General features: G+C 48.3%; 1 protein-coding gene across 2 annotated transcripts in view; it reads left to right on the forward strand.

Moving 5' to 3' along the window:
- DCP2 (decapping mRNA 2) overlaps positions 1 to 12343 on the forward strand; it is a 356226-nt gene that overhangs the window by 254009 nt on the left and 89874 nt on the right. The window lies entirely within an intron of this gene.

The raw sequence follows: 12343 nt of genomic DNA on the forward strand, positions 1-12343 counted from the left end.
TTGACTCTTCAGATCTAAAACAAACCTGCTGCATTTTTACTAACCCGGGGCGAAGTACTACGCTACGCTCATGTAGTTTGCGAAGTTTGTGCTATTTCGCACTACGCAAATTGCACGTAGCACATTGCAAAGACGAGTAGCGGTCATTTTTTGCTTGCTCGCGGTCCTCAACGTCAAGTTGGCGACCGCAAGTGAGAAAAATGACATCCTGGCAAGACTTTTTCCAAGATCGCGATCAGCAACATCAAGTTGCCGATCGCGAGCGTGGAAAATAAACCTCCCGGCGAGATTATCAACGCGGGGAGGTCAGGTTCTCCAGTATTGGGGTGTCTTTCATAGATTCACATGCTTGAATATTCCCCGTCGTCGAAGTGGGAGTCCCACGGTACATAACATAGCAATGTAGTAATAACATAAGTATATATACATATAAGAAAGAAAAAAACATAGAGTTTTTCTAGATAGACAACTCGTCACTTCTATAACATATCACACATTATATTTTGGTCCAAACTCCAGCCAATCAGGCACCAACTCCCTCTTAGAATGTTCTCCTCAGAGGCTCAGGCCCTCAGATCTCCCTGAGCTCAGCTCAGTTTTCTTCTCATTTCTTCGCAGAAAGTAAACTTTATGATGTCTACCACCAAGAAGTCCCTCTTCAGACCTTGTGGAACCTGTGGAAAACAGAGACTTCATTCTGAAGACCCTAATAATATATCCTGAACACCAGGTAAAGGATTGTAAAATATGTAGAACCTTCTCTCAGAAGACTCTGAAGGACAGAGAAGGGCGTCTCCTTCTGTGGCTACAGAAGTTGAAGACTTCAGAGAACCCTCTCTCAGATGTGGAGAGTGTGTCATCAGTCAAGACTTCTTCATCATTGAAGAGAACCAGTGAGTATCAAAAGGTTTCTCCAAAACCTAAAGTGGTGAAGAAACATCATGTGGATAAGCCCACTATTCAACCTTCAGCCTCAAAAGGGGTGAGTTCTCCCCCTCAGGGTCTTTCTGCACCTTTTTCACCCCCGAGATCTTACTCTCGGGCGTCAGACTCTATCTGCACAGCTTTTACCTCAGAAACTGCCCGTCTTGTCCACAAGCTCGTCGTCGCTTCCCCCGTCGACGAGAGCTGCCATCGTCGCGTCTTCGTCTGAAGAACATAGAAACCTTCTCAGGGGTCTCACTGATACTTGGTCCTTTTAAACCAGCAACGAAGAAATTGGCATAGAAGCTGTAATATAAAAATAATGCATTTATTCACCTCAGATGAGGGAGACTATGTCACACAGAAGCCTTAGCAAATGAATGAGGCAGTCTAAGGAGTACAGAAAACAGAGGCCTTGTATATGCTTAGGGTTACATAGTCAGCATAAGACCAAGGGGCAGTCCTGGCTCATGTAAGCATGCAAAATGACTAATATGGGCATACAAGATCTGCTTGCTCAACAAAGTGGGAGGAGCTAACAGTTGCTAATTCTGGTGAACACATCCTGACATTTACAAACTAGGATAGCTGCAAGCTCAACTGAGCATGTGCGAAGGTGGAAGATGCTAAATATAGTTTATTTCTAGGCAGATTACAAGAGCAGTCAACACTGAAGGAGGACAGAGCACATGGCGAGCACGTGGCAGCACATGGCAAACAAGATGGCTGCCAGAAATACAAAATGGCTTTCAGCTCATGCTAACAAATCCCTCCAATCTTTAACAGATGGTCATTTTAGCGTGAGCTAAAGACATTCCTATGATCCAGTAGGAACACAGAAAATATTTGCACACTAATTCATTGCTAGGTGGGCATTTTCCATTCTAAACATTTAATTAAGCAGGTGTATATATAAGGTATAAGCAGGAATACAAAGAGAACAAAGCATCGGGTCATAATTAACATACAGATAGCAGTAGAGAGTAATGACCACTATTACAAACAGAATTATCAGTTCTAGTCCTAAGGAAATCCTAAAACAGTCTAGTAAAAACATTTTCAGGGCTCCTATGCATTTCAGTTTCAGAATAACTAACAGGACATATCTAATAAAAACATTTTTAGTACACTTTTCCATTGTTCCCTTTATGAGGGCTAGAACATTAATTATATTTAGGACCAGGAGGACCACACAGTGCCACAGGAATTAGGACGAAGAGCTGCAAAGGGATGCACCTCCTAAAAAATGGGACATCCAAAGGGGTACATCATTGACAAGAAAAAAGAAGAAGTCCTTGGGGAAATTGAAGCCGCTGTACAACCAACCAGAGGGGAGTCTTCTCCCTGTGTCCGTTTGAGCCTCACAGGCAGGCTCTTGTTGTTTCCACGGTGGGGCTGCACAACTCGCAACTCAAGAATCACAGTCCAGTTTCAAGGGAAAAGTATCTTCTTTCAAGATAGGGCTGTCACCCACCAAGGCAAATGCTCTTAACAATCCTGTCCAGTGTCTCAGGCGGTGCACCAGTTTTCTTCACTTCAATCTAACAGGCATCAGAGACACAGCACCTGTATCCTAAACTCAAGTCCTTCCCTAACTCCTGTATTGCTCTGCTGGCGCACTGCTCATTCGTTGGGGCCACACATTGCATCCAGTGTAACCAGGTATCTCTTGACCAACAAACAAAGGAGCAAACTTGCATTCACTTCGGGACCAGGATTCAGAGGCCTGATGCTAGGATCTGTGAAGCAACCCTTGTTTCAAAAGGGGTCACCTCAAGCAAAACCTCCTCGCCATTCTTGTCGGTCTGTGACTCTCAGCTGGGCATTAAATACTTGATCCATAATTTCTCCTTTCTGATTTGTGACCCCGTCTTTCGCCCAAGACAGTGGCAGGGGTACACACTACATCACAGGACTTCCGCCTTCACTGAGGTCCTAGTTGCCAGCAATGCCTGTGCTGGTTACCTTCACTTTGGCTTCAAGCTGGACTGGTGCTGACGCTGACTCCGCAGGCTGAATCTGATGTCCGGGCCCCTCTGGCAATGGTTGTAAAGCAGCAAATATCTATTGGTGGACAGAACAAAGGGTCTTTTAGACAAGGCACAGAAACAGTCTATCAACAGAGAGGATAGTCTCAGAATATTTCCTAGTCTTGGGACGCCCCATATATTAGCAAGGCACCCAAGAACCGCTTTCATCTATTTATGAGAGAGTAAAAAAAAATATCCTGGACCTGTTGGCAAGTATAAAAGGAACTCTTTGGTGAACGTACAAGAGTAATACATCACCCAATCCCAAGCAGCCAAGGAAGTCTGTATTCACTTACTAAACTCAGAGAAAAAGAGAAAAACAACACAGACATACCCTAAATCCTTACATTGGTGTATTCCTGGGTACTAATCTGAAAACCCTTAAAAAAGAAGGAAATGTTCTACACTTTTACTCATAAACTTTACATTACTTGAATAGGACTGCAGACACTTCTAAAATGATTCTTCTTAATAAAAGCACCTACATTGTATGCTTAGGACCATGCCCTCATGTTATAGGAGCAACAGGAAAATTTAAAACTGCTAATTTAACAGGGTTTCTTATCTATAAAACAACATTTCCTTTAAAATATTTTTTTGCTAAGGATCACATGGGCATCTTCCCTGCGTTTTACTTTTCATGATCCAAACTATGCAACATCAGCTCTAATAAGGACTGTCAGTTTATTTACACAGACTAGCTAATAAAAAACTAGCAATGCCCTTGCAAAACTATGTAGCATGAGAATAACCTACAATAATGGTGTTCTCACCTTAAGACTTGTAGAACAAAAACTACCCACATTTAGTTCCCCTTAAAGATCAAAATAAGGGAACAACAATCTAAACTACTGATCCTGTCATAATTTCATCAAACAGGATGGGCAGTAACATAACATATATATGTATTCATTTTATTAATGCTAACAATGTTTAAAACAATATTACTGAATAGCCAATTAAATGTCTCATTGCTATTTCACAGACAGCTTAGACAGGCTAAAAGAAATTGAGAAAAAACATACATATTACCTAGCCTTAATTTGTAGAGGAGCTAGCCTCCTTCCCCCATTTTGACATTAGGAAACCTGAAACAGGTTTCACTTCTGTCAACACTAACAACCCCTATTTGTAGCAACTGAGCACTCCATCCAGAAACCTCCAGGAACAGGTTTCTCAACCAGGAGCCTCATGCAGAACAGAAAGTGCGATGGCAAGGAATGAAGCTGAGAAAACACGAAACACATATAACATCAACAACAACGCTGGACCACCAAGCTTAGACGGAACGTCCATCCCAGCAATCTCATCCGACAATATCGCCACAATTAGAAATTCCAACAGTAACCGACGGAGATCTGAACAAATTAGCACTATATCCAGAGACCTCCAGGAACAGGTTACTCAACCAGGAACCTCATGCGGAACAGAAAGTACGTTGACAAGGAATGAAACTGAGAGAACACGAAACACACATAACATCAACAACAACGCTGGATCACCAAGCTTAGACAGAACGCCTATCCCTGCAATAATAGTCCGAGGAGAAAACCGATCTAAGGATAGAATTAAGAAGACAACGAGACATGGGCCAGAACGGAAATTCAGGAACGGTAAACATGAAGACCGAAACTTACGGACTAAGAATCACATCACGTCACCTAAGACCATGAGAAAAATTCACGAGATCCAAACACAAATCAGTATCTTTTCACAGGATCTATTAAACGCCTTGAAAGGGATAGAAAAACTACATGATATCACAAAAAAAGCTCACACGGAAATAGAACACATCAAACAACTATTGAACACATCCGAAGACAAAAGCAAGAAGAGAGCGATGCCACTGACAACCAGACAAAACAGACCAAAAAGGAATCAAAACTCTCTATCAGAAGCAGAGATACTAGCACTACTCAGGGAGTATGAACAGACGGACCCCAATAAGGGGCAGGCAATTGAAAAAGTACCGATTGACGCAAACGGAACATCCACGAGAAATGGAAGGAAACCCAATCTCAACAACCTACAACAAATCCAACTAACCACCGATACGTCTAATAGGATCACAGCTGAAACAGAAAAATCTTTAAAATGCCTATTGCTCAACTGCCGATCGGCAACGAAACATGCGTCTGACATAGACGATATCATTATCAATCAGGGAATAGACGTTACTATCCTTACCGAAACATGGCTATCTGAATCCTCGTCCCCAATCTTAGACCTGCTGGTGCCCCCGCACTATAACATAATGAGGCTTGACAGACAAAAAAAGTCAGGAGGTGGTATTGCTTGTATCTACAGATCAAACTTAGAAATTGGCCAATTTCAATCAGACCCTCTCGAATCATGCGAATACCTTGGGCTCCATATAAGATCGGCTAACAAACAGATCTGCAACCTACATGCCATATATCACCCACCGGGAAATGATATGAACTTCATAGACCAACTAATGGAGATCATCACTGCCAACTCTAGCAAAGACATCAATAATATATTTCTAGGTGATTTTAATCTACACTGGAACGACAACAACGACAAACCGGTCAACGCCTTTAAAGATTTTCTTACAGAGCTAAAATTATCACAAGCCTGTCTGGAACCTACACACGAAAAAGGAGCAACACTAGACTGGATTATTTCAAAGAATAATGACATCTCAATCCTCTCAATAGTACCATGTGACTGGTCAGATCACCACGCCATAACATTCTTGATACCATCAAGGGAGAAGATAAAAACCACCCAACCTAGCAAAATGAAAGATGGATACGTGAAACCACAGATTCAAACATGGATCTGCTAAGGGAAAGTTGCAAAAAAGACCTCGTCCTACCTGACAACGTGCAGAATGTGACGGATCTAACGAACCACTACACGACCACAATATCGCAAATAGTCAACTCCACTTTACCATTCAAATTGAAAAGAGTATCGGAGAAGACTAAAAATCCATGGTTCAACGGAATATTGAACGAAGATAGGCGAAAATTGAGACCTGCAGAAAGAAAATGGAGACAACACCCGTCCTCCCCGGAGCGGAAATCCCTCAGAAGGATCCGAAAGGAATATAATAAAAAGATCATCAATTCAAAAAAGGAATTTATCAGATCGGAACTGGATAACGCCAAAAACAGACCTCGGAAACTGTTTGAGACCTCGAGTTTGGTGGGGTCCGGCCGGAAGTGCGGCGGCGCTGGGGTCGGCGGAGTGAGGTGTGCCCGCTCCCATTTTCTGCCACAGACGACTTGGAGCCGAGGACCCCGGCCGAGGAACGACACACAGCAAGGGACTGCGGAGGGGTCCCGGCGTCGCCCTGGAGTTGGGACACCAGCGGATGCGGGGTAAGCTGCCATAGCGAGGCGAGCGGCTTTGAGGGGGGAGGGGAAACTCCCTCAGAAAGTCGGACCGCATGAGCCCAGTAGCCCGGGAGTCTTGGGGGGGCTCCTGCTTTCTCCACCCCCACACGTCAAACCCCCCCCACCCCACCACGGCAGGGATCTGGACATCGAGACGAGGTGTGTTGCTGCTGCAGGTGGTGGCTTGGTGTGAGCCCAGTTCGGTCGGTGGACCGCTGCAATACACATATGGGTGCCCTCGTTCGGCGGCTAAGTCGGGCCGCGGGTAGACCCCTCCCTTCGGGACTGCGAGTGAATAGCCGACATCAGGGCTCGGTCCGTGGTCTGGACGACGACGCTTGGAACAGTGATGGGGAGGTCGGATTGTCTCCTGCTGGCCCTGGGGTTGGCTGGGCGCGCGAGCCTCCACGACTTAGTGTTGCACCCCCCGTCGGGGGTCCACACCGCTATTTGAACGGCCATTAGATCTTGGACGGAGGCCGGGTGTGTGTGTCTGGCGCTGGGGGACATAATGTTGGTAAAGGCGCCAATAGTTGGGGGTGTCGCCGTGGTGGAGTGAGATGCTGAAACACTGCCCATAGACACTCCGGCCCCCTGGGAAGCTAGGACGTGACCCCCCACAAAACTCGAGGGAGCGGAGGAGATCCTATCGGTAGTCCCCGCCCGGGGCGGAGAGAGCGCCTGCCTGACACCCCCAGGGCCAGATTGAACTCTATACTCGCGCCCGAGGCTCACCATGACGAGGGGCGGCAACAGTGGCGGCACCACGAAACAGGGCCATATGGACAAATTCACAGGGCCGAATGGTGGAGCGGGGGCCTCCGGAGGTCAACAGGGACCGGGACTGGATAATGCGGCCCTTATGGCAGCTATAAAGCAATCTAGAGACATGCTGGACGCAAAAATTGGGGCTGTTGGGGCTGATGTCACCTTACTCCGACAGGATTTGCGTAATGCTGTTGCCCGTATCACTGAAACTGAAACCAGAATCACAGGGGTGGAAGATGATGTGGCGATTCTTAAGAAGAAAGTGGCCACCATGGAAGGGATTCAGAAGGGACTTGCGCTCCGGGCTGAGGATGCGGAAGATGCGGAAGGGCGGGCCCGGAGGAATAACCTGCGGTTCGTGGGATTTCCGGAGAACAGTGAGAAAGGCAACATGGAGGCATTCCTGACCCAGTGGCTGGAGGGGTGGCTCCCCCCGGGGTCCCTCTCGCGCTGCTTTGTCGTCGAGCGAGCGCATCGAGCACTTCTCCCGAAGCCGCCGGTGGATGCTCGCCCTCGACCAGTGATTGCCAAACTACTCAACTATCACGACGAGACACTATCCTGCGACAAGCTCGCGCAAAGGAACCCCTAATGTACGAGAACCACAAAATTCTGATATTCCCAGACTATACTAAGCTGGTGCAGCAACAACGACAGTCCTTTACTGCAGCTAAAGCGCGACTACGTGATCTTAAAATCCAATACGCCCTGCTCTATCAGGCCCGCCTACGAGTGGTATTCCAGTCCCGGACCCAGTTCTTTAACTCTCCAGAGGAGGTCTTTGCTTGGACAGATGAGACAGTCCGAATCAGAGTACATACCCCTCCGGGCCGCGATTCTGACTCGTCTTCCACGGCGGGACCCCCGAGGACTCCCCGAAGGTCGCGAAGCAGGAGCAACTGGAGATCGCGTTCCCAGAAGCGCCCACCTCCCCGTGAGGTGGCGACGGAGGACACCAACGCTGCTGACACTCAAACTCTAAAGCCCTGAGGCCCTGTGCTGCTCTGTGACTTTCTGGCGCAAGGCCCCGGATGGCTGCTGACGGACCATGATGGTACCGAGGGCGAAGATAATTCTAGAGACTCACCACCAGAACTTTTGCTTAACAGTGAATGTATAGAGGTGGAACATGGGTCGGGGGACGCCTGAGGGAGGGCGGACATACCCCCGAGGTTAGCAAAGTTAGTTGGGTAAGGGGTAGGCTAGGATTGGGTGGGTAGTTGGTGGGGATCCATTGGCATAGTGGGTCTCTAGCCTCCCGTTGGAGGTTGGGGATAATCTATACCGCGACAGGTACTTCAATGTTGATGAGGTATGGGGAGGGGGGTGGTGGGGGAGTTGTGGGCATGGTTGGGGGCGAGGGACGGGTAGGGGGGCTGTTGGGGGGGAACGAAGGGGGGGAGGGGGTTGGAGGGGGAGTTGGTGGGGTTGGGGCAGTTGGTATTGGCACAGTGTCCATTCGAGTCCGTTTGAAATTTTATGTGTGTGTGTGGCCTCAGACACCTAGGGCCCTGAACCATCTGCCCATCGATGGCGGTTGACATTCACGAGACAGGCCTTCCACGGGCGTCACTGCGTGTTGTGAGTTGGAATGTGCGGGGGATGCTTGATAAAATAAAGAGAGGCGCAGTCTTGTGGCTAGGGAAGAGGGAAAAGGCGGATGTGCTACTCTTACAAGAGACGCACCTCCTAGGAACCAAAACCCTTAGCCTACAACAGTATGGTTACCAGCAGGTATTTCATGCTGGCTTTGTGAGGGGGTCCCAGGGGGTCGCAGTTCTGATACATCGCCGATTGACCTATGTACATGAGACGCAATGGATAGATACCCATGGTAGATTTGTTTTCATTAAGGGAATGGTGGGGGATGAACCCACGGTTTTTGGTAGTGTGTATGCCCCGCCCCCGCTGCAAGAGGCCCTTATAGAAAAGCTGTTCGATGTTTGGGCTGAAATCCCGAATGTGTTGGCGATAGTGGGCGGTGACTGGAATGATGTAATGAATGGGCGGATGGATCGTTGTAGACCCGGAGGGGGTCTGATAGCGGATAATCCCACTAAATTGAGCAGCATGGTGCAGGGAATGGGCTGGATAGATACATGGCGATACCAACACACTCATAGCTGCGAATACACCTATGTCTCTGCAGTCCATAAGTCCTTTTCCAGAATAGACTACCTGTTTATTCCCCAAACCTGGATAGGGAGGGTGGACTCTACGTCCATACTCCCGCGCGGCCTGTCGGATCATTCCCCAGTAACGATGGACTTGCATCTAGATAGGAGGCAGCAGCCTTTTAGGTGGCGCCTATCCACGTGGCATTTGCAACAAGACAGTTATCAGTCGCATATGAGAGAGGCCATAGCTCTGTATTGGGACAACAATGATAGGCCCGAAACTGATGACATAACCTTGTGGGAAACCCGTGCTCCGTGGCGTGGCTATTGCTTGGTGTGCCGCAGACCGTAAGACCCGTAGGGGGGATATAGAGGAGGCAGCGAATTGGGTCCGAGACCTGGAGGAGGAGTGCAACACAGGGGGGGGATGTAGATGCAGTAGGGCAACTGCTACAGATGCAACAGTCATATACCTCTCTACATCCTCCTAGACTTGTCATCAGCGTTTGCCACAGTTAACCACGAAAAACTTCTAATCAGACTTCACAACAGATAGAATCGCGCTCTACGCCGATGACGTCCTTTTCTTCCTCACAGAACTAAATAGATCGGGGCCCAGGGTCCTCGAAATAATGCGAATATTTGGTGAGGTGTCTGACCTTCACTTAAACTTACGGAAATCTACGCTGTGGGTGCTGGGAGAGCGTGGAGGCCTAGGATCCTGGGCGTCAGCGTTGCAAGAGGCGGCTGGAGGCATTAAATACCTGGGCGTATTCCTGACAGATGTCCCTGGAGTCTCTTGGGCACGCAATGTGTTGCCTGTTTGGGACCGCGTACGTTCAGATATAAAAACATAGTCCAGGATGCCCCTGAATATATATGGCCGATCGGCCATATTCAAGATGGTGGCTCTCCCGCGTCTCCTCTACCAACTGCAAAATCATCCCTATCCCATTCCACCACAGTGGTTTAGACAGTTGAACTCGGCGTTGAGCCAGTTCCTTTGGGCTGGTGAGGTGGCGAGAGTGGCGCTCCGCACTTGCTTCCTCTCCACTTACTGTGGGGATTTAGCCACATCAGACGTTTTGTCCTACTATCAAGCGTCTCATCTCTTAGTACTAAACGAATGGTGGTATGGGGACCGGGGCGACCCGGCCTATGCCCTTGAGAGATACATGATGGACCCAGACACGCTGCACACCATTCTGTACTCGGCGGCCATAAGAAAGAAGCTCCCGGTGGTTACCCAGGTGGTTTTCCGAGTGTGGCGTGGAGCTCTACGCCGTATGGGGTGGTGGAACAAATTGACGAAGGAAACCCCGTTGTGGCAAAATGGGAGGCTTCCGGCACTGGCGTCCTTACAGGGATTCCGCGGCTGGGACGCGATTGGAATATCGGCGTTGGGCCACGTCATGAAAGGCACGACCCTTAAATCGTTCCAAGCATTGAGAGAGGAATATGATATGCCCTGAACCCAGTTCTTTAAATACCTGCAGTTCCGACACGCCTTGTCCCCCATCTTAGTCGGCCTGGAATCCTTGCACGAATTTAGCCCCCTGGAAGCAAAGGTGTTCATGGGGGAATTGGAAAATAAGAAAATATCTAATATATATCAGACACTAGTTACGGACTGTTCCTCTCCCCTAGACAGGCTATGGTCCGTATGGGAAGGAGACATAGGTGACTTGGGGGAGGAGGACTGGAGAGAAGCCCTGGAGGCCCCGAGGGGGGCGGCTGTTGCAGTGCGCCTGCGCTTTATCCAATTCAAGTACTTACATAGAGCCTATTATACTAGGGACCGATTGTGGCGGACTGGTCTGATTGCCTCCCCTGATTGCCTGCGGTGTGGTCGTGCGGTGGGCACCTTCATACACACGGTGTGGGCGTGTGATAGATTGATGAGGTTCTGGACCGGTGTGTGGGATTGCCTGTCTGAGGTGTTGGGCTGGGACCTCCCCCGCTCACCGAAGCTGGGCCTTCTTCATGTTATGGAACAGGTGGGAGGGAATATTTACAAACGTCATCTGCTGCTCCTGGGCCTTACAGCGGCCAAAAGAGATATAGCTCGGGCCTGGACGGACCCCAGGACTCCCTTGGTAGGGGTGTGGAAGAGGGGTTTGGACTTTTATATGGGGCTGGAGCGCCCGGTTTTCGAGGCCAGGGGTTGCCCCCGAAAACATTTTAAAATATGGAAGAGATGGGCGGACTATAGAGGGCTGTGGCTGGAACCACCAGCGCAACGGGATGCTAATGCAGAACAACTGCTTGTTGACCCTGGGTGAAACGGTACACTCATTGATTGTGTTTTAGCTATGCTTTTACTTTTGGACCACGTAGACACTGTGCGGGGATGGGGGTGGGTACCGGCGGGGGGATATAGGGGAGGGAGTTGGGGGGAAGGGAGTTCGAGAAAGGCCATTTATATCAAAATGTTGATTTAATTACTTGTATGTGATGGATATTTATCTGCACACTGCTCCTCTGGCTCCTGGAGAGCAGTGCCCTCTTTGTAATCCTTCTACAACAAGAAAAACCAATACAATTTTGTTCTGAAAAAAAAAAAAATATGCACAACGAGTCACTAAAACACAACTAAGCTGCGAGGAATTCTCAACCTTTTTTCAACAACAAAGCCAACGAACTGGAAAAAGAACTTAGGATCGCTGCACCTACCACAATACAACATCATCACAACCTGCACAGCACTCTGCGAACAACGAGACAAAAAACAAGGCACACTGGGACACGTTCAAATTACTAGACCAAAATGAGGTTACCAAAACGCTCGCTGCCACTAAACCATCACTTCAACGACCCACTACCATCAAAATGCCTGACAGAAATCAGCCATATAATGATTCCAATTTGGACTGAAATTATAAACGCCTCACTTTCCCAAGGGGTCCTCCCAGAATGTCTCAAGACAGGACAAGTAGTTCCGATCATTAAAAAACCCACAAAACTGAATTCTTACTCATCGCACCTCAAAGGAATCAAGCCGAAGTGAAAGAATGGTCCAAAATGATCACAGCGCTGAACTGCACCCCGACGCTAGTTGAATCAGCTAAGTCTCTCGGAATCACACTGGATGAACACCTTGATATGAAATCCCACATCAAAGTAATGGCAAAAAACGCAC

The sequence above is a fragment of the Lissotriton helveticus genome, chromosome 2_1, assembly GCF_964261635.1.
Source record: "Lissotriton helveticus chromosome 2_1, aLisHel1.1, whole genome shotgun sequence".
NCBI classification, from domain to species: domain Eukaryota; kingdom Metazoa; phylum Chordata; class Amphibia; order Caudata; family Salamandridae; genus Lissotriton; species Lissotriton helveticus.